This window comes from Lycium barbarum, chromosome 4, assembly GCF_019175385.1.
Source record: "Lycium barbarum isolate Lr01 chromosome 4, ASM1917538v2, whole genome shotgun sequence".
In the NCBI taxonomy this organism is placed as follows: domain Eukaryota; kingdom Viridiplantae; phylum Streptophyta; class Magnoliopsida; order Solanales; family Solanaceae; genus Lycium; species Lycium barbarum.
In genome coordinates this window covers 63,150,822-63,176,959 of record NC_083340.1, presented here as the reverse complement: position 1 = coordinate 63,176,959, position 26,138 = coordinate 63,150,822, and positions in this window count along the sequence as shown.

Here is a 26,138-nt window from a genome sequence, read left to right as displayed (position 1 = left end):
CTATATCAAAAGGGAGCCTCAGGAATCATAGACATGCATCGAGATAATGTGAAATAACTTATGAAGTCAGAGACATTAGTCATTATAGAGCTTTTAGGAATAGAAACTTATACATCCGATTATACTATCCAACATATAGAAAGCTCGAGGGCAGTAGCTTAACTACTTTAAAAGTTCTAACATCAAGAAGTGAATAAGAATCACGAATCATATTCGAAACTTATGAATGGAATTACCCTAAAGCTTATATCATTCATCACTTACTTCTAAGACATGCCAAACGAAAGAAGGGATAGGATTTACATACCTTTAGCGCTTATCCATAACGCAATACGTATACGCTGTCCAAAGTGTCTCAACCTATATTAAGACGTCAAGAATTATGGTTAAGTTACGGGAAGATTCAAAACGTATTCTAACGTTAGTAACTCTTTTCTAGAAAATTAGACGACGTTTCCCTTATATTCAAATCAACTTCATAACAACTAAGCCAACATCAATACCCACACGTTCATGTACTATATCGAGGCTATTTGTTATATCCCGTATTTTGTACATCCGGATATTTCAAGGTAGTCGTGGTAAGTTAAGGGCAAGACTATTTTCCGGAAATTAATTTTAATGTACAAGTTGTTTATTAGTATGGAAATATTGAGAAAGGCTAAGGGTAAAAAAGGAAATTCACAAGGAGGTTCATGGTAATATTGTGGAAGGCTAGGGGAAAAATGGGAATTTCACAAAATATTCAAGAAGGTTCTTGAAAGGGCCATGTTGGCCGTGTGGTGTGTGGGTGTGGCCCCACTCCAAGTCCTGGCCAATTGACTCAAGCCAAGGGTGGGGACATGTGGCCACCCTTGTGTGGACTATACACACACACACACACATACACACACACACACACACGCACAGATATATATATATATATATATATATATATATATATATATATATATATATATATATATATATATATATATATATATATATATATATATATATATATATATATATATATATAAGAGCTTACAAGCAACACAAATTATTCATGAAACTTCAAGAAGAAAACTTGAAGAAAAAAAATAAGGGCCATTCGGCTATGGTTCCAAAACATTGTGTCCATGGAATTGATCAAGAAAAATTATTCTCTTCTAGCAATCCAACCAATTGGAAGGTCCTCTTTAACATGGAGTGGTTGTTGGAGCAAGCAAAGCATCCATTGGGCAAGTTATGAACCCTAGCCGAGTGAAGGAATCAAAGGATAAAGGTAAGGTTTAATCTTCCCTTTCATGCGTTATGGATGATTTGTGAATGTTGTAGTATGTAGAAATGGGTGAAATTCATGAAATATGTATGTGTGTGGTGTGGCCGAATAGGAGTGATGTTGGTAGGATGTGATGAATTGAGTTTATTTAGTATTTTGATTGTTGTTGTTGTGGATTCCATAATAAAAATGAAGATTTGATGGCTTGAAATGAAGTTGTAATTGTTGAAGGATTGTTGAAGAAGTTAATGTGACATTAGTATGGTTTCTTATAATTATGAGAATGGAGTTGTTAATGTGTAGATTGTTGGTGTAGTTTATGAATTTGGAAGGAAAGGAAATGTGTTGTTATTGTTCTTGTTGAATTTGGAAGGTTTCGGGTGAAGTGGTATGTTGGTTGGGTTGTTTTGAATATTGTGTGAATTGTTTGAAGTGTTCTTGAATCATGTTAGAATGATTTCAGATTAATACTTGAATGTGAGATCATTGGTGTTAGCTTGACTATATGTGATTGAATTGAATATAAATGAAATGTCGTGGAATTGTGTGACAAGGGTTGTTAATGTTAGAATATATTTTGGATTGATTGTTGAAGTTGTTAGAATGATTGTTGGTATTGTTGTTGATAAATTGGCCGAGTTGAATTCTCGGATTGTTGATTGATGATTTGGCCGAGTTGGATTCTCGGGGATGGTTGTATTTACAGGGGAAATGCTGCCGAAATTTCGGAAGATTATAAATGAGTTTATTTGAAAAACTAAGACAAGTGTGTGACGATGTGTTTAATGATTGTGTAAATCTTCTTGAACGTACACTAGCGATAGCGAGCTTGGACAAATAAGCGTAGCTAATAGGATGTGGAGCAGGTATGTAAGGCTTACCCTTTCTTTCTTTGGCATGATCCTTGTGAAACAAACAGACAAAGTATATGTATGATTTCAAAGAAAACTCCTATTCTTAGAGCCACTAGGATGGCTAATGTTCTTGACTTCCGAAAACTGTTTTGCTATGCTTTGATACGTGTGTGTGGTTCCAAAAGTTCTATTTTGATTTGATCCATAGCGATATTTGAAAGGTATTTGATATGACCATTGCTCTGATTTTTCCAAAGATAGCTTCTGAAACGTTCGTAGAGGTTTCTGTACAAAAATGTCCATAACTTTCTTATGCCAACTCGGATTGACTTGAAACGTGTTTATGATCCCTCAAGTGTCGATCAGTGTACTTATCTATCGAGTCTTAAAAATTGATTTATGTGCATATGGTTTCTCACTACTCTGCTCGTGGATGCCTCAATATGTCCTTCACTGAGCCCGGGCCAGGATATGTTATCGTGCGTCTTCCTCTGCATTGTTCACCGCGTCCCTCATTAGAGAGTCGGGATCTGTTATATGTGTATCTGTATACGATGATATGATGATATGGGGGTGGCGGCCAGGATGGCATGTGATGATCCTATTCGCCGCGACTCTCCCTAGAGGGCCGGGATCTGTTATATGCATATATGATATATGATGTCGGCATACATGATTTGTGTCTGGAAAACAAGCATTTTGATATTCTGGATGATTTACTTACTTTCTGTACTTCTTCTGACATATGACATCGGCATATACGATTTGCGTTTTGAAAAATAAGCATTTTGGTATTCTGAATAATGTACTTACTTTTTGTACTGCTTGTTTCGATTATGGTTCTATTTTCTGTATTCCATGCCTTACATACTCAGTACATATTCCGTACTGACCCCCTTTCTTTGGGGGCTGCGTTTCATGCCGCGCAGGTACACCCAGATGAGTAGCAGCCATTATAGAAGATGTTCCAGCGGGGTTGGCAAACTCCATTTGCCCTGGAGTGTTGCCGGGTCAGAGTATTATGCTATGATGTCTTGGTCGAAGTTAGAGACTTTGCAGACAGAGTCGTGGGTATAGAATGTCAGTCTTGTAAGCGGCATCAGCCGATGTGTCTTGTTGCGTTATGCTATAAATTCCTTATGATTACAGAATCTACTTGACTTGAGCATGATGAAAAGGAAGTTTCTGAAAGCCTTTACTATGTATCTCATTCTTATTTAATTTAAAAGTCCAAAGAGATTATGTGTGTACTAAGAGTCAGAGGGTTCGCTCGGCCCTAAGTAAGGGTCGGGTGCCCATCACACCCTAGCGAGATTAGGGTGTGACACTATTCAAGACAAGACTCGAAAACACCCGAACAGCCCGCACAAAATTCCAAATAGCCCACATTCACAACACTCGATAACAATCCACATACGACTACTACATATTCAAGTTGTCCGTAATGACCCATAGTCTTAACGTTTTCATCAGACGATCTTCTAACAGCCCAACAAACATAACACCATAATGTATAATCATAACTATACTTGATCTTTCATCTCAACAAGAACAACAACATACTCAAAACAGCCCCTAACTAACAACATAAAAAGATGCTCGAAAATCTTGCGAACACCTACGAACACACCAAGTAAACCACATACGATTCTTATACATTATTTCATACAATCTTTTTATCCAAATTCGTGATTTATACCAGCCCACATACGACAACAACATCATTCATTCATATGCAAGAAAACTATGCTAATATCACCACAAATTCTACAACAGCCCACAAAACAAATTCAACCTCAACTTTAACCATTTAATTCCTCCACTCTCATTACATAATTCATGATAACAAAAACCAAAATACCACTTAAAATTCATTCATCAATTCCAACTACAAAAGCCCCCTTACACGGCTCAACGACACTTCAACATCAACATACATAATTCCATGTATTCAATTCATATCTACCAATTTATAACAAGTCCAAATCACCTCTAAAACATGTAAAAAGGATTAAATCTTACCTCAATAAACTCAGCTCCTTAACTTGCTGAAATTGATAACTTCAATTAATAAACACTCTTGCTGCCTTCAAGGACTAATTCACGTTACCATAGACCCTTCAAATGGTTGAACTACCTTGGAAAAATTATTTTTGGACCACAACTAAGAACTTCAAGTTCAGCCATCCATGGCCGAACTCCCCTTCTCTCTCTATAGCTCACAAATTGATAAAGATGAAATGAATACATAGTTGATTCATTAGTCATCAATCTTATATATATATGCTGCCCGTGGAAGTGACACATGTCCAGCCATGACATGTGTCCCACTAAGATTCATAATCCAATCATAATTGTCCATGTATTTTAGTGGGGCCCACTTAATAATCTGATCATGGTAAATTAATCCTAAATCTCCACTAATATTTCTATACGAGAAGGGCTTAGCGCAAGGAAAACAAGCTAATTTATAAGCAATTCGTGCATTAATAAAAATCGAGGATTAAAGGTCCTTGTCTCATATCCATAAATAATCTTGTCCTTGGACTTATACCGATTAGATTACGAATAATCCGTCGTATAAAAATACGGGATATAACAGACATGATAAAAAAAAAAGGGAATGGGAGAGATATAGATAGATATAAAAAAAATACCCCTCCCCAAATAGCCCCAGGATGTGAGTTACGAACTAAAAATGCAAGCTTGATAAAGGTATATACGTTTTCTTTTATGCTTTTGGGTCGTGTTTGGCCAAACTCTATTGCTATTATGTTGTGGCCCTGTGAGGAAATGTTGTTATGGGTTGTTGTTACAGGACGGTAGTGCCATATTACAGGGGAAACTCTGGCGAAATTTTTGTAGGATTCCCGAGTGTTTAACATTCAAGGACGAATGTTCCAAAAGGGGGGAAGAATGTTACACCTTGGAAAATTTCCCGTTAGCGTACAGTGAATGGGCTAGCGAAGAGCATGAGGTATACGATGATTCGGATAAGTGAGAGATAGCATTTGACGATCCTAATCGAGGTTCAAGACATTAGACGTAAAGGAAGAAGTTTTACAAAGGAAGTAAAGGATATGTTGTGCGTCGGGTAAGAATCATGGACGACGAGTTAACGATGGCATAATGATGTCTTGGAGATGAGTGATAACGTCCCTTAGATTTTTATTGAGGTGTTAAACAAGTGTCAAGAAGGTTCCATAAGGATTGGAGATCAAACGAGTCGACGAGAACGAAATCGGAACAACTGGGCACTATACGGCCCAACATACGGACCGTATAAAATATACTTGTCACGACCCAGCTAGGGGCCGCGACGGGTACCCGGGGCTAGCCACCGAGCACCACTCGTCCTACTACTCACCTTACTCTTTTACTGCTCTTTTATCAATTTATATTCAAATAGAAGGAAAAGTCATCTTTCATTCAAGAACATAAAAATACTTTTATATGCATAAGCCTCTCGGCTATCAAAATAATATATACATACATAGTAATAAATCGTGAAAACATCTAACCCACACTGCGCATCTATGAGCCTCTACTGGAGTGCTATACATAAGGACGGGACAAGACCCCGTCATGCCCAAAAATACATATACATGAATATACACAAAAGAATCATCATAGGCACCTCTGAACAAAGGAGTGCTTTCAATCAGGTGACGGCTACTGCTGATCTAGGTCGAGCTCTCCTCCTTGTCTACCTGTGGGCATGATCACAACGTCCAAAGAAAGCAGACGTCAGTACGAATATTGTACTCAGTATGAGAGGTATAAACAAGGAAATAAGGCAATGATATACAAGAAGTATCAATATCGAATAACTGTATCTGACTATCAAGTGTAAAAGAAATAATGCATGCTGGCTTACTCATAGTCATCATCAGGTTACGTGTGCATAAATATATAAGCTGCCCGCCCCGCCCATATAGGTACGGTGTAATAATGTATAAGCTGCTCGTCCATATCGGATCGGTGTGATAATCATAACATTAGCCTGCGTCCAGGCCTCCCGCGTCTGGGGTATCATCTCATGCCGCCCACTAGTGGTGTCTACCCATGCCATTTGGCCATGGTGTATCGTATAGCTGCCCGCCGTAGCGGTGACTGCCCGGCCAACTAGGCGCGGTGTTATATCATCATCATACATACTCATCATAATATTCTTATCATAACATACTTATCATTATACATGCATAAGGTTTATGAACAACTTTACTTTATCGGGGTGACGTAAGGTCGTGATTTCCCCCAATTTCATTATGGAGCAATTATCGACATCCTGCCTCACTGTCACGACCCAACCCCGTAGGCCGTGACTAGTACCCGATCTGGGCACCCAAACACATCTATCCAATGCTATCTCAAAGGTCATCGAACGCATTAAAGTATAAAGCAGAAACCGTCAAGGCTATATTTCAAATTTGGATAATTTCCAGAAAAAAAAATTTGGCAGAGTTTCCTTTGTTTTATAGACTATCCAAAATAACCCTACGCACAGAAAATACCAACAAAGACCACACCGGCCAACAAAGCAACATATAAACATATGCGGACCGGCCGCCGCGGCGAATGGGATCGCCCCAAACACAACCTATACACACATCCGTACAGAAACACCCTAACCCACAAACATGTCCACAGACCTCTAAACAGACATACAGAATCATATGACGGGACAGGGCCCCGCCGTACCCAGAATTACCATACGTACAGAATGTACAGATGTCAGAAGATATATACCAAAAGTACACGCTCCGGATCAAAGGAGCTCTCCAAAATAGCAGAATCTGAGCCCTAGACTGGCGGCGTGTCTCCAGGTGCGTCCGTACCTGCGGGCATGTAACGCACCCCTCGAAGAACCGGGGGTCAGTACGAAATATGTACTGAGCATGTAAAGCGGAAACATAACAAACATAATCATAGTCTGAATCAGAAGCACAGAAGTATAGCAAACGGAATCGTAATCCAACGAACAGACAAAGATATACCGGACAGAGTCGTAGTTCAGACAGACAGACGGAAGGATACCGGACAGAATCATAGTCCAGACGGACGAATGAAATCATAATCCATACGGACAGACAGAATCGGAATCCAATCAGACAGACAGAATCATAATAGGGCACAAGAACGTGGTCGCCACTCCTGCCTTTGGCGCCACAACATATCATATTTCAGGAGATTTCATATCTTCGAACATCTCCGTCACATAATACATCATATCATAACCACGGTAACCCCCGGGACAGATCACACGCCGGGAAACCGGACACATCATACTTCGTAACATATACACGGTAACCGGGAACGACATGTACCACAGTACCCCGGAACCGAACACATCATACTTCGGAATTCATACATGGGACCCGGCCCCCGACAAGGGACTCGGCGGCCCATCCGCACGATATCAACCGGCCCGAGATCCGGTGAAAGGAATCATAGCACATGCACGAACTGATTAATGAGAGACCACATACATACATATCATTATACAGACCCAATCAAATTGAGGAAGGCCATATGGCGAGTCAACTCAGAGTATTCGGATAGTGTTCATAATACGCGCCTCTATCCTACTTGGGAAGGCACGACAGATTATTATCAGGATCAGATTCTCAGATGTCCAGAAATCAGTTTGTAAGATTTGCATAAAAATAGTCATTTCATAATCACAATAATAGTCCAGTTGTTTTCTGAGAAAATCAGATAGAACCAAAGTAATTAAGGTTATACAGAAGGCATCGGGCCTTGTGGGCCCGCCTCGGACCAACTCGAGGCGACATATGTAAATTACCGATAATAGACCTTATGAGGTCATCCATAATCATTTGGAAGTATTCCGACTCCGTTTAGGAAAGTTTTATACAAAGGTTCACTTTAGGGACAAGTTATAAGAGAAATGATTCAATCTTACTGAAGGAATTGGAGCAAATTTCAATCTCGAATTCCGAGGAACGGAGTCGTACTTAAGGCTCGCGGCCGAGCCTATTATGTTCAGAACATGCCTAAGAATGAAGGGGTAGGCTTTACATACCTCGATTGCGCCTTACGCTCTCTTGGCTTCGATTCCAATCTCGTCCAGAATCTACAAATGGTCATGTTTACCAATTGTAAAATTCAAGACTTAAGACTCCAAATTCATTACATATTTGCCTACCGAAATTTCGGCAGCATTTCCTTTATACATATAACATCCCCAAAAGTTAAACACAGCCAAACAATCAACGCAACCCACCAACAATATCCATAATGACCACAAATATTTCAAAACACATAATATGGCACAATTTGCCATCTTTCCGTCATAACGTAACATCTTTCATTCCGACCTTACACTTCCAAACCAAACTTATTATTTTCATATTCATCACTCATCAAGATCACTACAACATGATTCAAAGGCATATCCTATCGTTTTCACCAAATATACATAAAGTATGCACAATATACAAGTTTCCTACCAAAAGCATAATTCACCCACAATTTCCAATCTTTTAGCAAACATGTTCATGATATATTTCTATCTTTCAAATTCATCAATGACAACCATAATTTGCCTCTTAATACTTTCATTTCCATTTTTACATAAGTGACAATAAATTTGCATAATTTCCTACAACAACTTAACAACCATTCTTCCATGATAACAAAAACCATTATTCTTTCATTCACTTCACAATAACACACTTAACATACCAACAAGATTTAATTCACCTTCCATCATCCACATCACACCACACGGCCACATGCTATATTTTCCAACTTCCCCTAATTCATTCAACTTTCACTTCCAATATAAATTCCATCATAATCACAACTAGGATACAATACAAAATTCAACACATCTCAACCACACAATTATGCACACACACGGCCATACATATGCATACATACCAATACCATACAAACTTCCATATTTCCATAGTTTCTACCCATTCCTACATTCCACAACATAAACAAAGCTTCATAACATGAAAAGAACATAAGATTCTTACCTTTTTACCAACAAATTCTCCTTGCTACCAAAGATAGTTTCTTGCCAAAATAATTGTACCAAGTTGTAGAGAATCTTGCACTTAGTAATAATCCCACAAGAAATGGATTTTTGAACCAAGAATTTAGCTCCAAGAATTTTTCTTTTCTTTTTCTCTTTCTCTTCCTCTTTGGCCGATTGCCCCTCTCTTTTTTTTGTTCTTGTTTTTGCTTGAAATTTCTTGAAGTTTCTTGAAGTCTTATCTCTTCATATAATTAGTCACATGACTAATTGGTGGGCTTGGGCCAAAGGCCTCTTGGCCGGCCACCCTATCTCAAATTGGGCCTCATTTTCTTATTATTTTGTGAGCCCAAATTGTAGGCTAAATATTATGATTCATGGAACAAGTTTCCAAAATTCCAATTTTGCCCTTGGCCTCCTTTCGTAATTCCACACCAATGTTATCACAGCCGACACATTCATACCAAGTAAGGTCCAAATATGGCCTTATTCATTACAAGTCAAGTTATCTCAAATTTGTTTTTGAATATGCAAAAATGTCGGATGTAACATCCTCCCCCCCTTTAAAACATTCGTCCTCGAATGTTAAATTGACCTCATGGGGCGTCACACTACTTCGGGAAGGTTCTTTTTATAATCGTCCTTTGTTGACTTTCCGATATGGATTCTTTACCAAAATGATGGAGTAATTCTTCACATTACTGACTCATATGCTTTCATAACGTATTCTCTCATATCCCACACAGTCATTGGGCCATGAACTATATTCTAGTAACGGATGAATGCTTTTCGCTCTTTCACCGACGTTGTGTCCCTTCTTCCTTTCCTTTAAAGCTTTTCAAACATTATACTTAATATCACCTCTTGTCACATTCCTCGGACGCTTACAATGTTATCGTATTCCTATGTCATATCAAACAAATTCATAACTAGAGCCAGACGTATGGAAGCATATCGAACAGATTCATAATCAGAGTCAGATATACTGAACTATGGTGGACAGATTCGTAGTCGGAATCAGACGTATGGGAGTATGTCAGACAGATCTGTGTTCAGAGTCAGACGGACAGAAATGTATCATACAGATTCGTGATCAAAGTCAGACGTACAGAGGCGTAATAGACAGAGCCTCATCAGAATCAGAGGTGCAGAAGTACAGCAAACGGAGTTTTGATTAGGACCAGACCACTCCTATTAAGGCTCTAGTGATTTACGAAAATTTCCCTTTGTCGACATTTCATTATTCACCCCGACAATTATACCATGGATTATCTCTTCAAAACCTGTTCACTCATTCATAAACTTGTTCGTCAAATTGTCATACAAATCGTCTTACGGGTCGCTTGTCACCTCTTTCGAAAGTTTTCGCTTAATCACATCTCTTATCCTTCATCTTTCCTACTATCCATACTCATTTTCTGTTCCAGATATCGCCGCACTAGACTAAGTTATAATGTAATCGTGTTTTTGACAACATTCGTATCCTCGTCTCTGCTTCGTTTCATGTATTCGGTTTAGTAAAACCTTTTGTCTATCACAACATTAGTCGCCGGGACTCGGCTCTTGATCCATATGGGCACCAGACGAAGATCATACACATACAAATACACACATACATATACATTTACTAATATCTTACTTGCGAACATCTCCGACCGTCATTCAAATTCGCTCAATCTCTCGAGCGGTATTGAGCTTCTTCTTTTCGCCCATTTAGTCCACACCGGCCTGCGCGACTCCTGTAAGGGCACTAGTTACTCCACACATTCTCTTTTCCTTTAGGTTACCCCAAATTTACATTTATATCTATCATACTTACTTTTGAGAAAAATTTTGCATTACTTCCCAGGGGGGTCACCCATCCCAGAATTGCTCTGGCCTTAGCACGCTTAACCTCGAAACTTTCATGCATTTGGATGCGTTAATGCTAATATAATTTCGTCGACTGCCCCGCACGACCTTTGTCCCGTAATTTAGGGCAGAACGGGGTCTTAGTAAATTTTTGAGAAGTTCTCGTAGCGGGTCCCACCCCGGGCTATACCATACAATTATCATGTTGTCTTTCTGAATCTTCAATATTCACCTTCATCTGGGGTTTCTAGATTCACACTGATAGTGGGGACATCTCAGTCACCCTTGCTTTTAACCACTAGGTCTTTAATCCTTTTAAACTTTCCGTTGTCGTCATCGAATAATATTTTACAGATATCATACACACATCGGAAATTCTAGGAAACTTATGTACTCATAAATGATCAATCTCGGGTCTAACCTGGGGAGCTGCCGTGGGAACTGTGTCCATCATCATCGTCGTCTGTCTGGCCCCCACTCGCCTGGCCCCCGCTATTACCTGCGTCCGAATCAGAGGAGTATAGGTAGCCCGGGAATTCCTGGTTCACTGATGGCCAGGACAATGGACTAGAGTAGGGCGTAACACTCTCCGGGGAAGCCTGTCTAACATAGTGCTCTATCACAGGAGCTGCTGGCACATCCCCGGAAACCTCCTCCTCCGGCGTCCCAGAGGAATGCTCGAGGGGATCTGCATCATGGCCATCCTCCTCCCTGGGAGTAAGAAGCTCTGGAGGTATCGTCGCCGGATCCTCTGAAGGGTCAGTATCATAACTATCTTCTCTGGGATCCTCTGCTCTGGGGATGAGAAACTCTGGAGGAATTGTCTCTGGATCCTCCGAAGGGTCTGTCTCAATCGAGTAGCTGGGGATCTGCCTACTCGGTCCTGGTGATATCCTAGGGGCCTTCTTAGCACCCCCACCCCCATCATCAGAAGCAGTCCTCTTCATTCTTTGTCAATCTACAATCACCTGCAGGAAGAGGGTCAGAAACATTTTCCCCAAATATTGACACTGCTGCTCTTTTTGGAGCCTTGTTGTAGATACAACAATTCGTAGGAAAGAAACATCCTAACCATACAGCTTTATCGCACGATCTAAGATTCCAAAGAAGGGTAACATCCTAGATGCCCTGTAGCCTCCTGTTTATAGATGTGGTGCACAACACACCGATAAACAAGACTCTACTAGACACGGCCTGTAGACATACCGAGGACTAACCGCTCTGATACCACTTCTGTCACGACCCAACCCCGTAGGCCGTGACTAGTACCCGATCTGGGCACCCAAACACATCTATCCAATGCTATCTCAAAGGTCATCGAACGCATTCAAGTATAAAGCAGAAGCCGTCAAGGCTATATTTCAAATTTGGATAATTTTCAGAAAATATTTTTTGGCAGAGTTTCCTTTGTTTTACAGACTATCCAAAATAACCCTGCGCACAGAAAATACCAACAAAGACCACACCGGCCAACAAAGCAACATATAAACATATGCGGACCGGCTGCCGCGGCGAATGGGATCGCCCCAAACACAACCTATACACACATCCGTACAGAAAGACCCTAACCCACAAACATGTCCACAGACCTCTAAACAGACATACAGAATCATATGATGGGACAGGGCCCCGCCGTACCCAGAATTACCATACGTACAGAATGTACAGATGTCAGAAGATATATACCAAAAGTACACGCTCCGGATCAAAGGAGCTCTCCACAATAGCAGAATCTGAGCCCTAGACTGGCAGCGTGTCTCCAGGTGCGTCCGTACCTGCGGGCATGTAACGCAGCCCCCGAAGAACCGGGGGTCAGTACGAAATATGTATTGAGCATGTAAAGCGGAAACATAACAAACATAATCATAGTCTTAATCAGAAGCACAGAAATATAGCAAACGGAATTGTAATCCAACGAACAGACAGAGATATACCGGACAGAGTCGTAGTTCAGAAAGACAGACGGAAGGATACCGGACAGAATCATAGTCCAGACGGACGGATGAAATCATAATCCATACGGACAGACAGAATCAGAATCCAATCAGACAGACAAAATCATAATAGGGCACAAGAACGTGGTCGCCACTCCTGCCTTTGGCGCCACAACATATCATATGTCAGAAGATTTCATATCTTCGAACATCTCCGTCACATAATACATCATATCATAACCACGGTAACCCCGGGGACAGATCACATGCACGAACTGATTAATGAGAGACCACATACATACAGATCATTATACAGACCCAATAAAATTGAGGAAGGCCATATGGCGAGTCAACTCAGAGTATTCGGATAGTGTTCATAATACGAGCCTCTATCCTACTTGGGAAGACACGACAAATTATTATCAGGATCAGATTCTCATATGTCCAGAAATCATTTTGTAAGATTTGCATAAAAATAGTCATTTCATAATCACAATAATAGTCCAGATGTTTTCTGAGAAAATCGGACAGAACCAAAGTAATTAAGGTTATACAGAAGGCATCGGGCCTTGTGGGCCCGCCTCGGACCAACTCGAGGCGACATATGTAAATTACCGATAATAGACCTTATGAGGTCATCCATAATCATTTGGAAGTATTCCAACTCCATTTAGGAAAGTTTTATACAAAGGTTCACTTTAGGGAAAAGTTATAAGAGAAATGATTCAATATTACTGAAGGAATTGGAGCAGATTTCAATCTTGAATTCCGAGGAACGGAGTCGTACTTAAGGCTCGCGGCCGAGCCTATTATGTTCAGAACATGCCTAAGAATGAAGGGGTAGGCTTTACATACCTCGATTGCGCCTTACGCTCGCTTGGCTTCGATTCCAATCTCGTCCAGAATCTACAAATGGTCATGTTTACCAATTGTAAAATTCAAGACTTAAGACTCCAAATTCATTACATATTTGCCTACCGAAATTTCGGCAGCATTTCCTTTATACATATAACATCCCCAAAAGTTAAACACAACCAAACAATCAACGCAACCCAACAACAATATCCATAATGACCACAAATATTTCAAAACACATAATATGGCACAATTTGCCATCTTTCCGTCATAACGTAACATCTTTCATTCCGACCTTACATTTCCAAACCAAAATTATTATTATCATATTCATCACTCATCAAGATCACTACAACATGATTCAAAGGAATATCCTATCGGTTTCACCAAATATACATAAAGTATGCACAATATACAAGTTTCCTACCAAAAGCATAATTCACCCACAACTTCCAATCTTTTAGCAAACATTTTCATAATATATTTCTATCTTTCAACTTCATCAATGACAACCATAATTTGCCTCTTAATACTTTCATTTCCATTTTTACATAAGTGACAATAAATTTGCATAATTTCCTACAACAACTTAACAACCATTCTTCCATGATAACAAAAACCATTATTCTTTCATTCACTTCAAAATAACACACTTAACATACCAACAAGATTTAATTCACCTTCCATCATCCACATCACACCACACGGCCACATGCTATATTTTTCAACTTCCCCTAATTCATTCAACTTTCACTTCCAATATAAATTCCATCATAATCACAACTAGGATACAATACAAAATTCAACACATCTCAACCACACAATTATGCACACACACGGCCATACATATGCATACATACCAATACCATACAAACATCCATATTTCCATAGTTTCTACCCATTCCTACATTCCACAACATAAACAAAGCTTCATAACATGAAAAGAACATAAGATTCTTACCTTTTTACCAACAAATTCTCCTTACTACCAAAGATAGTTTCTTGCCAAAATAATTGTACCAAGTTGTAGAGAATCTTGCACTTAGTAATAATCCCACAAGAAATGGATTTTTGAACCAAGAATTTAGCTCCAAGAATTTTTCTTTTCTTTTTCTCTTTCTCTTCCGCTTTGGCCGATTGCCCCTCTTTTTTTTTTTGTTCTTGTTTTTGCTTGAATTTTCTTGAAGTTTCTTGAAGTCTTATCTCTTAATATAATTAGTCACATGACTAATTGGTGGGCTTGGGCCAAAGGCCTCTTGGCCGGCCACCCTATCTCAAATTTGGCCTCATTTTCTTATTATTTTGTGAGCCCAAATTGTAGGCTAAATATTATGATTCATGGAACAAGTTTCCAAAATTCCAATTTTGCCCTTGGCCTCCTTTCGTAATTCCACACCAATGTTATCATAGCCGACACATTCATACCAAGTAAGGTCCAAATATGGCCTTATTCATTACAAGTCAAGTTATCTCAATTTTTTTTTTCAATATGCAAAAATGCCGGATGTAACACTCACCTTGAAGGAACTAACACATAAGGTGAGTGTGAGCAATAAATAACATCATGCCATTTTAGGATCATCATATCATATCTCTTATCTTATATTAACATTCATAGATATAGGCTTTTAGCTTTCCGGAATATAGGAACTCATGAAGGGGAAAGCAAATCATGCCAGAAGATTCATGCCATTAGAAATAAGGGACTAGCCTCTCATACCTTTGACGTTTAACTAAGCTATCGTTCGCTTGTTCTCCTTCGATATCACGTTTCTACATTCAAAAGAGAATTCGCATTTACGTTAGTTAATTAACTATAAGAACGCGCTACTTATTCTAGGGAAAAATGGACAGCACTTCCTTCGTTTATACTACTTTCCCATATTCTATATCAACTCCCACACGCTCACAACAACATTCACAACATTGAAATCAACAATCGTCATTTGTACACATTGACCACAATCCACCATTTCTCTTCCATTTCTCCACCTTTATGGTTATAGCTTATTATCACGTTTCCTCGTATATAATACTTATTTTATGGTCTAAATGTCATTTATAATGCATTCATAATCACAACACACCAACATTCATGATTCAACCCAACTACCATCCAACCATGACACTATTCATTCATTAATGACCCATTTCCTATGTCTTTCTACAATTCAAGTATCTTAACCTTCCAATACCTTAAACAACATGTTTTAGTCATCAAACTTACCTTAGATGATGGTTGAACAAGCCTTGAATGGAATCACTCTTCTAGCATCAAAACCCTATGTTATATCCCGCATTTTTGTGCAATCGGATAATTTAAGATAATCGCGGGAAGACAACAAGCAAGGCCTTATTTTTATTTTGTTTGGCATATGAGTTGTTTATGAAAATTTTGAAGTGGGAATATTAAGAAAGATCAAGGGTATAAAGGGAAATGTTCGCAATATGACTCATGGAAATATGGAGGAAGACGAAGGGCGAATTTGGAAATTGGAAAAATAATTTTTTTCATGAATTGTAGAACAAAAAAAAAGAAAAAAGAATGGACTTGGGTTTGGGCAAAGTTGGCCGTCCCAAATTGGTGTGGGCTTAAGCCCACATAGAAGTTTAATGACCCATTTAAAAGAAGACCAAGTCTTCCTAATATTCCTAAAGTTCTCTAGAAATTTCAAGAAGTTGAAGAACAAGAAAAACAAGGAGAAAAATTAAGGGCCATTCGGCCACCACAAAATCTTGGAAGATTTTCATCAAAAATTATTCTTTCCTAGCCAAACAACTAATTAAAGGGTCCTTAACAAGGTGGAGTGTTCATTAGAGCATGAAAAATACAAGTTCATGCAATTTGAGATTTCTAGCCAAGTGAAGAATTGAAGAAAGAGGTAAGGTGTAATTCTTTCTTATATGTTATGGAAGATTTTGTGTGTTGTAGCATGTAAAAGTGGATGAAATTCATGGAAGGAAAAAAAAAACTATATTGTGGCCGTATGCCTATGTGTGTGTGTAGGAAAGATGGTAATGAAAATTGGATGAGCTTAGTGAAGTTGTAGCAAGTGGAGACTTGTTTTAGAAATTATGTGAATTGAAAATAATGTTCTTGCATGTATGGAAGATAATGAGACTAGTATGATGTTGTTGGTGTATGAACTATTAGGTTGTTATTGTTTTATTGGAGTTGGAAGGTTTTGAAGGAAGTAGTAAATTGATTAAGTTATTATAATGTATCTTGGATTGAATATGGAAATTGTTAGTATGGTTGTTGAGATTTTTGTTGATTGAAATTGGCTAAGTTGAAGTTTTGGAGATGGTGTATTTATAGGGGAAGTGCTGCCGAAATTTCGGTAGACAAATGTTACTTTAAGATTCCAATTCTAAATGCTCTAATCAAAGTTTGGTAAATGTGACCAATTTGTAGATTTTGGCGGATTTGCAACTTGAATTTGGAATAGCATAAGGAGCGGAAAGAGGTATGTAAGGCTTTACTCTTCCTTCTATGGCATGTCTTAGACGTAATAGGTCGGATACGAGCCTTGGGGACAACTCTATTCTCCGGAATCCGCACCTAAAGTTACCTCTTTTTCATTCAGAAGAATTGAATTAAAAATTGTGTGAAACGTTGGAAAAACATTCCAAACCTCTAGAACTTGCATAAATAGGACCCGACTACCTTGAAACCCTCACAAGTAACGTCATGACATGTAATATATGTAAATTGTGCACGCTACCTCATTCGGCCCGAGGTGGGGCCATTGTTCCCGGATTTTCCTTATTGTTCCGTTTGACTTATTTTGAAGCAGAATTCAAAGGAAACTTTTGACCCTTGTCCCGATTATCAAACGATAAGTACCGTACCATTCTAATGGAAATATGTCTATGATGACCATGATAACGATGATGCTAAGGAAGAGAATACGTCTATGATAAGTATGACAAGAATGATTCCATGACTAAGAGTCTTAGGCTAAGGACCCAATGTGAATACGAAAGTATCAAACTAGTTCTTGATTTTTAATTCTATTCCTTGGTTATGACACTATCTTCTAAAGATTTCAAAGGCATGATCCCCAAGTCGTAAAGTCTCAAATGTCTATGATAGATATGTTGACGATATGTTCCTACTATGAATATGACAATATGACAATGTTAAATTATTTCTTGAATATCTCAACTCTATTATGGGTAATGACTACTTTAGAGGTTCCAAGTATATGAAACGATGCCTTATGACCCTATTTTATGTTTTCTCATAAGGACACTCTTCATTGATAGTCTCGCCTTATGATACTAGTTCCTTCAAGGTGAGGCAAAGCGGTCACGGTTATACCATAATGTAATCGGAGGTCACCGACCTTACGTCACTCTGATGGATACATGGTGTTCTTTGGGCTCTCCTGCATGCTTATATGACACATGTATATGAGATATGAATATGTACATGGGGTGGGGGGAAGGGATACATGGGGGATGGGAAGGGAAACAGGTTTCATTGCCACCTGGTCAGCTGGCTTATCATCCCGGACGCGGGATATATGGGCGAGCCGATGTATTTCGGTGCTATGTGGGCGAGCCGACATTGTTCGGTGCTATGCTATGACCTGATACGCTATGACCTGATATGCTATGACCTGATACGCTATGACCTGATACGTTATGAACTGATACGCTATGACCTGATATGATATGACATGATCTCATATGATATGATACGATATGATATGAGATGATAAGACATGACATGATATAAGTTCTATTTTCTATGCCTATGAAAAAGAAATATTTTTTTAAAGGGAAAGACAAGCATGCATGGTATCCGGCCTGAAAGGGTATTCCTATGTACAGGTTACTTTCTTGTATCACTATATGTCCTATGATCCCATGATATTGTTAATCATACCTTATGTTTATGTTTGTATTATCTTCCATGCCTTACATACTCGGTACACTATTCGTACTGATGTCCCTTCTTGTGGATGCTGCGTTCCATGCCGCGCAGGTCAGCAGGTAGACAGACTTGACTCCTAGGAGCTTCATCAGCAGTATTGTAACAGCGCTCCAGTTGTTCCGGAGCCTAAGTTCCTTGGTACTATTTTGTGTATATATGTTCGGGCACGGCAGTACTCGGTCCTTCCTATGTATATGTGTACTATGTTTAGAAGCTCGTAGACAGATATGTACAGTTAGACGTTTTGTACTTTTGATGGTCCTCGTCGCTGTGTAATGTGCTAGTACAGTTTGCTAGCCTATGTTTATAATTATGCTACTAATGTTGATGTTAAGCAGAAAAAAAAAGTACGGTGATGTTCACCTTAGTAATAAGAATACGATACGAGATAAGAGGTGCTCGGTACAAGTATCGGGTACCCGTCACGGCCCTAGTTGGGTCGTGACACCCTATTTCACTTCCTTTGGGTTTTCTTGAGAGAGATGAACTTTAGCTAGGTTTCATACACTTTATTTCATGGATTTGGTGTTATTGATCATGGATTTCCTTTGGTTTTCTTGTGATGAAGAGTAGAGAGTATTCTAGAGGCTTCTATAGAGAAATATCGTGGAGTTGAAATGAATTTAATGAGGTTAGGTCTCCTTTTAATGAATTAAAATCTAATTCAAGATGAACAGTGACTGAAGTGCACAGTGGTCGTAAACCCAGTTTACGGTCCGTATACCAGTTTACGGGCCGTATATTGTGCTCGTATCTAAGGATATCAAAACCAGAAAGGTATACTGGGAATCCTGATGATTTACGATCACGGTTTACGGGCCGTATTTTAATTTACGATCCGTATTCCAAGTCGTATTTAACCATTTAAACATTTGACAGAAAGTTGAAGTTTTGTGAGTTGAAATATGACATGGTGGTTTACGAGCCGTATACCACTTTACAGTCCGTATTTCACTTTACGGTCGACTGGGCCAAAATGCAAATCTGCGACTTTCAAGTCTTCAAAACCTATAATTTAGTCATTGTGGAGCATAACCTACCTCTTGTTCCCATTGCCGTTGAAATCTTACTTAAGGTCGTCAAACGTCGTTCCCTTCTCCTTAAAACATCATAATACCCGTGTTCTTCATTAGTCTATTCGTGGTACGTTCACGGGGAAATTTTCGAGGTGTAACACTCTTCCCCCCCTTTTGGAACATTCGTCTTCGAATGTTAAACACTCGGGATTCTACGAAAATTTTGCCAGAGTTTCCCCTGTAATTTAGCAATACCAACCTGTCACAACAACCCATAATATCATCCCCTCACAGGGCTACATCACAATATCAACATATCTATGGCCACACACGACCAAAAGCATGAAAAATAAACATACATACCTTATATCGTTGGCGTTTGATATTGAATCTCTCCTGGGGGTCGAAATAAATGCGAATACTTAGACTTCATACTCTCTTCCGCTTCCCAAGTCATTTCTTCGCGGTTATTGTTTCGCCACAAGACTTTAACTGAAACTACCTCTTTGTTTCGGAGTCATCGCACTTGCCTGTCTAGAATAGCAATAGGCACCTCTTCATAGGTTAGCTTTTCTGTCATTTGCACATCATCTATCGGAACAATCTTTGTGGGATCTCCAATACACTTGCGGAGCATCGAAACGTGGAAAACTGGGTAGACTGATTCAAGCTCCGAGGGCAAGTCCAATTCGTAGGCTACATGACCCACCTTGCGGATAATTTAGTAGGGTTCAATGTATCGAGGACTTAGTTTCCCACTCTTGCCAAATCTCATCACCCCTTTCATTGGCGACACTTTCAAAAATACCCAATCACCAACTTAAAATTCCAGGTCTCGTCGGCGATTGTCCGCATAAGACTTTGGGCCACTTTGGGCTGTCAATAGTCGATCTCGGATCACCTTCACTTTTTCCACCGCTTGCTGAATTAATTCAGGGCCTACCAGCTGTACTTCTCCTATTTCAGACCATCCGATTGGAGAGCTACATTTCCTTCCATATAAAGCTTCATATGGAGCCATTTGAAGGCTGGAATGGTAACTATTATTGTATACAAATTTGATTAGCGGTAAATGATCGTCCCAACTACCACCGAATTCCAGCACACATGCTCGTAGCATATCCTCCAAGGTCTGAATAGTACGCTCGGCTTGTCCATCGGTCTGCGGTTGAAATGCCGCGCTAAGCTTCACTTGGGTGCATAGACATTCTTTGAAGGACTTCCAAAACTTGGCTGTAAACTGTGCTCCTCTATCTGTAATAATAGATAATGGTATACCATGGAGTCACACAATCTCCTTGAGATACAACCTCGCATAGTCTTCTGTTGAGTACGTGGTTCTAACTGGAAGAAAATGGGCTGCTTTTATGAGTCTGTCCACAATCACCAATATTGAATCATACTTGCCTCGAGAACGAGGTAATCCCACAATAAAATCCTTGTTAATCCCTTCCCATTTCCAAGTAGGGATTTCCATTGCTTGTAATAAGCCTCCTGGCTTTTGATGTTCGATCTTTACTTGTTGGCAATTTGGACACTGTGCTACAAATTCGTCTATGTCTCTCTTCATGCCATCCCACCAATACATCATCTTGAGATCACGATATATTTTGGTTACGCCTGGATGAATAGAATACCGATAGCAATGTGCTTCCTCTAGAATTCGTCGGCCCAATTCTACCACATTCGGCACACATAGTCTGCCTCGGTATCTAAGAATTCCATTTATAGAAACTTCAAAAGGAGATTTCTCTTTTCCATGAGATATGTCTCTGTAATAGCACAGTTTAGGATCCTCATATTGGTGCTCTTTCACTTCCATGTTCAAGGATGAAGTTGTGGGGTCATTGATGCTAATCCCTGCATTACCTGAATCAATTACACGCACTCCCAAATTGGCTAATTGGTGGAGCTCATGAACCATCTCTTTCTTTTCCGGAGGGTCTTCACATAAACTTCCCATTGATCGGCGGCTAAGCGCATCGGTTACTACATTCGCTTTTCCGGGGTGGTACAAAATGTTCACATCATAATCTTTTAACAATTCTAACCACCGCCTCTGTCGCACGTTCAACTCCTTTTGCTTGAAAATGTACTGAAGACTTTTGTGATCTGTATAGATATCAACATGCACACCATACAAATAGTGCCTCCATATTTTAAAGGCATGAATAACCGCAGCCAATTCCATATCATGAGTGGGATAATTCTTTTCATGTTTCCGTAATTGTCTCGAAGCATATGCAATCACTTTTCCATGATGCATCAATACACATCCTAATCCGACACCGGAAGCGTCACAATATACCACATAGCCATCTGACCCTTCTAGAAGTGTTAAGACCGGAGCAGAGGTCAATCTGTCTTTCAACTCTTGGAAGTTGCACTCACAAGAATTATTCCATTTAAATTTGGCTGACTTCTGGGTTAGCTTCACCAATGGGGCTGAAATAGATGAAAATTCCTCTACGAATCTTCTATAATAACCCGCCAAACCCAGAAAACTACGGACTTCTGTAGGAGTCATAGGCCTTGGCCAAGTCTTCACAGCTTCAATTTTCTGAGTGTCGACTCGAATGCCATCATCTAAGAAAACATGGCCCAGAAATGTCACAGAATTTAGCCAGAACTCGCACTTTGAAAATTTTGCATACAATTCTCGGGCTCGAAGAATGCCAAGAACAATTCGCAAATGATCTGCATGTTCTTCTTCCGTGCGAGAATACACCAGAATATCATCAATAAATACTATCACAAATAAATCCAAGAGAGGCCTGAACACGTTGTTCATCAAATTCATAAACACGGCCGGAGCATTAGTTTACCCAAATGACATCACTCGGAATTCATAGTGACCATATCTCGTTCTGAAGGCCGTCTTGGGAATATCCGCTTCTCTAACTCTCACTTGATGATAACCCGATCTCAAATCTATTTTTGAAAACCATTTGGCACCATGTAGCTAATCAAATAAATCATCAATCCTCGGAAGAGGATATCTGTTCTTTATCGTCACCTTGTTCAACTTCCTATAATCAATGCACATTCGTAGAGATCCGTCTTTCTTCTTTACAAACAAGACTGGGGCTCCCCACAATGATGAACTGGGTTTAATAAACCCCTTTTCAAGAAAGTCTTTCAACTGCGCCCTTAGCTCTTTTAATTATGTCGGAGCCATTCGATAAGGAGGAATAGAAATAGGCTTGGTGTCCGGCAACACATCAATGGTGAAGTCAATCTCTCTTTCTGGAGAAAGTCCTGGAAGTTCGTCTGGAAACACATCTGGGAATTCATTCACGACCGGAACTGATTGGAAAGTTGGCAGCTTTGACTCGGTGTCATGAACCCGAACTAAGTGCTAAATATAACCCTTGGCTATCATCTTCCTTGCCTTAAGGTAGGAAATAAACCTACCCTTTGGAGATGTTGCATTACCCTTCCATTCAAGCACAGGCTCTCCCGGGAATTGAAATCGCACCACTTTCAATCGGCAATCAACATTAGCATAGCACGGGGCCAACTAATCCATACCCATAATTACATCGAAATCTAACATCTTCCACTCAATCAAATCGACTGTGGTCTGGCGATCACATACCACCACTACACAATTTTTATATACTTGCCTTGCTATCACAGGATCACCAACCGGAGTAGACACCTCAAAAGGTTTGATCGGCTCAGGTTTCACCCCAATACAACCAGCAACATAGGGAGTAATATAAGAAAGAGTAGAACCCGGATCTATCAATGCATACACATCACGGGAAAATATAGACAATGTACCTGTAACCATATTCGGGGAGGACTCAAGATCCTGCCGTCCAGCTAAAGCATATACACGGGGCTGAGTGGCACCTGAAGTAGATGCTGCCCCTCTACCTCTACCTCGGCCTGCTGACATCTGGGGAATCTGTCCTGCCGGGCGTGCTGAGGAAGAACCAGCTGCTGATCCTGTGGGCTGAACTCTAACTCTACCACTCATCGACGGGCAATCCCTCATCATGTGCCCAACTTGGCCGCAAGTATAGCAAGCGTCCGAATCCTGGCGACATTGTCCGGAATGTAATCGACCGCACTGACTGCATCGCGGTACTGGGGGTCTCCTCTGGCTATAATCTTCCCTGATTTGAGAATCTGGGGCCCTCAAACTCTGACCCTGTCCTAAACGGAAGGAGCGATCAAATCTCCAATCTACAAATCGGGGAGGTGCACTGGTCACCGACTGGCTTGAGTACCCAGAATATTTCTGTCTTGAGCCCCCTCTATAACCACTACCTGCTCTCATAGATCTAGCCCCCTTGCCTTGCCTTCTATCACTATCGCGGTCATTTCTTTGTGGTTGTTGTCGCCCCTCTAAATTATGAGCATGGGCCTGTATTCGGGAAATATCCATCCCGCCTTGCAAGGAAACCGTCAAACAATCTGTGAATAAATGTGGCCCTAGGCCACTTACAAATCTAGGTACCCGATCTCCCATATCGGCCACAATAGGCGGGGCATATCTAGCCAAAGAATTAAATTGCATGCTATACTCCCGGGCACTCATATTTCCTTGCCTCAGATTTAGAAATCTATCCGCTCTAGCTCGGCGGACCTCGGGTGGCAAATAGGGACGAATAAAACCATTCACGAATTCTTGCCAAACCGGAGGAGGCGCATTCTCTCCTCTTGATAATACCCAGTTGTTGTACCACAAACAGCCACATCCCGGAGTCTATAAGATGCCAACTCCACGGATTCAGTTTCGGAGGCATGGACAATCTTCAATGTCCTCAACACCTCATCTATGAAACCTTGCGGGTCTTCATCCGGCTTTGACCTGAAAAACTCCGGAGGATTTAGACTCATAAAATCACGAGCTTTGGTACTTGCTGCCCGATCACTTGAACTTGCATTTTGTCGTTGTGCCTGTGCGACGACCAATTATGTCAATGGATGTATGGCCTCGGTCATTTGTTGACCCGAAGCAACCGGTGGAGGAATTGGAGCTGGAGCTCCTCCTTGTTCTTCCACATTAGGCGGGGTAGAAGAAGTATTAGACAAGGCCTCATTATGTAATTCGCCTTCTTCTATATTCATCGGAGGCTCTATTTCTACCCGCCTCTTTACCGTAGTCTTGCCCTTCTGGGCAGCTGTAGCTTTTCCCTTTGGCGGCATTTTGAAATCACAACACACTATTAGGAAGGGTAAAATCTTATACACCCCTCTATCGCACGATCTCATAGGAAGAAAGATGGTCATTTTTCCTAAATATCCTGTGGCCTCTTGTTTATTGATGTGGTGCACAACACACCATAAACAAGACTCTACTAGACACGGCTCGTAGACACTTCCTAGGACTGAACCGCACTGATAACACTTTTGTCACAACCCAGCTAGGGGCCGCGACGGGTACCCGGGGCTAGCCACCGAGCACCACTCGTCCTACTACTCACCTTACTCATTTACTGCTCTTTTATCAATTTATATTCAAATAGTAGGAAAAGTCATCTTTCATTCAAGAACATAAAAATACTTTTATATGCATAAGCCTCTCGGCTATCAAAATAATATATACATACATAGTAATAAATCTTGAAAACATCTAACCCACACTGCGCATCTACGAGCCTCTACTGGAGTGCTATACATAAGGATGGGACAAGACCCCGTCATGCCCAAAAATACATATACATGAATATACACAAAAGAATCATCATAGGCACCTCCGAACAAAGGAGTGCTTTCAATCAGCTGACGGCTACTGCTGGTCTGGGTCGAGCTCTCCTCCCTGTCTACCTGTGGGCATGATCACAGCGTCCAAAGAAAGCGGACGTCAGTACGAATATTGTACTGAGTATAAGAGGCATAAACAAGGAAATAAGGCAATGATATACAAGAAGTATCAATATCGAATAACTGTATATGACTATCAAGTGTAAAAGAAATAATGCATGCTGGCTTACTCATAGTCATCATCCGGTTATGTGTGCATAAATATATAAGCTGCCCGCCCATATAGGTACGGTGTAATAATGTATAAGCTGCCCATCCATATCGGATCGGTGTGATAATGTATAAGGTCGTGATTTCCCCCGATTTCATTATGGAGCAATTATCGACATCCTGCCTCACCTTGAAGGAACTAACACATAAGGTGAGTGTGAGCAATAAAGAACATCATGCCATTTTAGGATCATCATATCATATCTCTTATCCTATATTACCATTCATAGATATAGGCTTTTAACTTTCCGGAATATAGAAACTCATGAAGGGGAAAGAAAATCATGCCAGAAGATTCATGCCATTAGAAAGAAAGGACTAGCCTCTCATACCTTTGATGTTTAACTAAGATATCGTTCACTTGTTCTCCTTCGATATCATGTTTCTACCTTCAAAAGAGAATTCGCATTTACGTTAGTTAATCAACTATA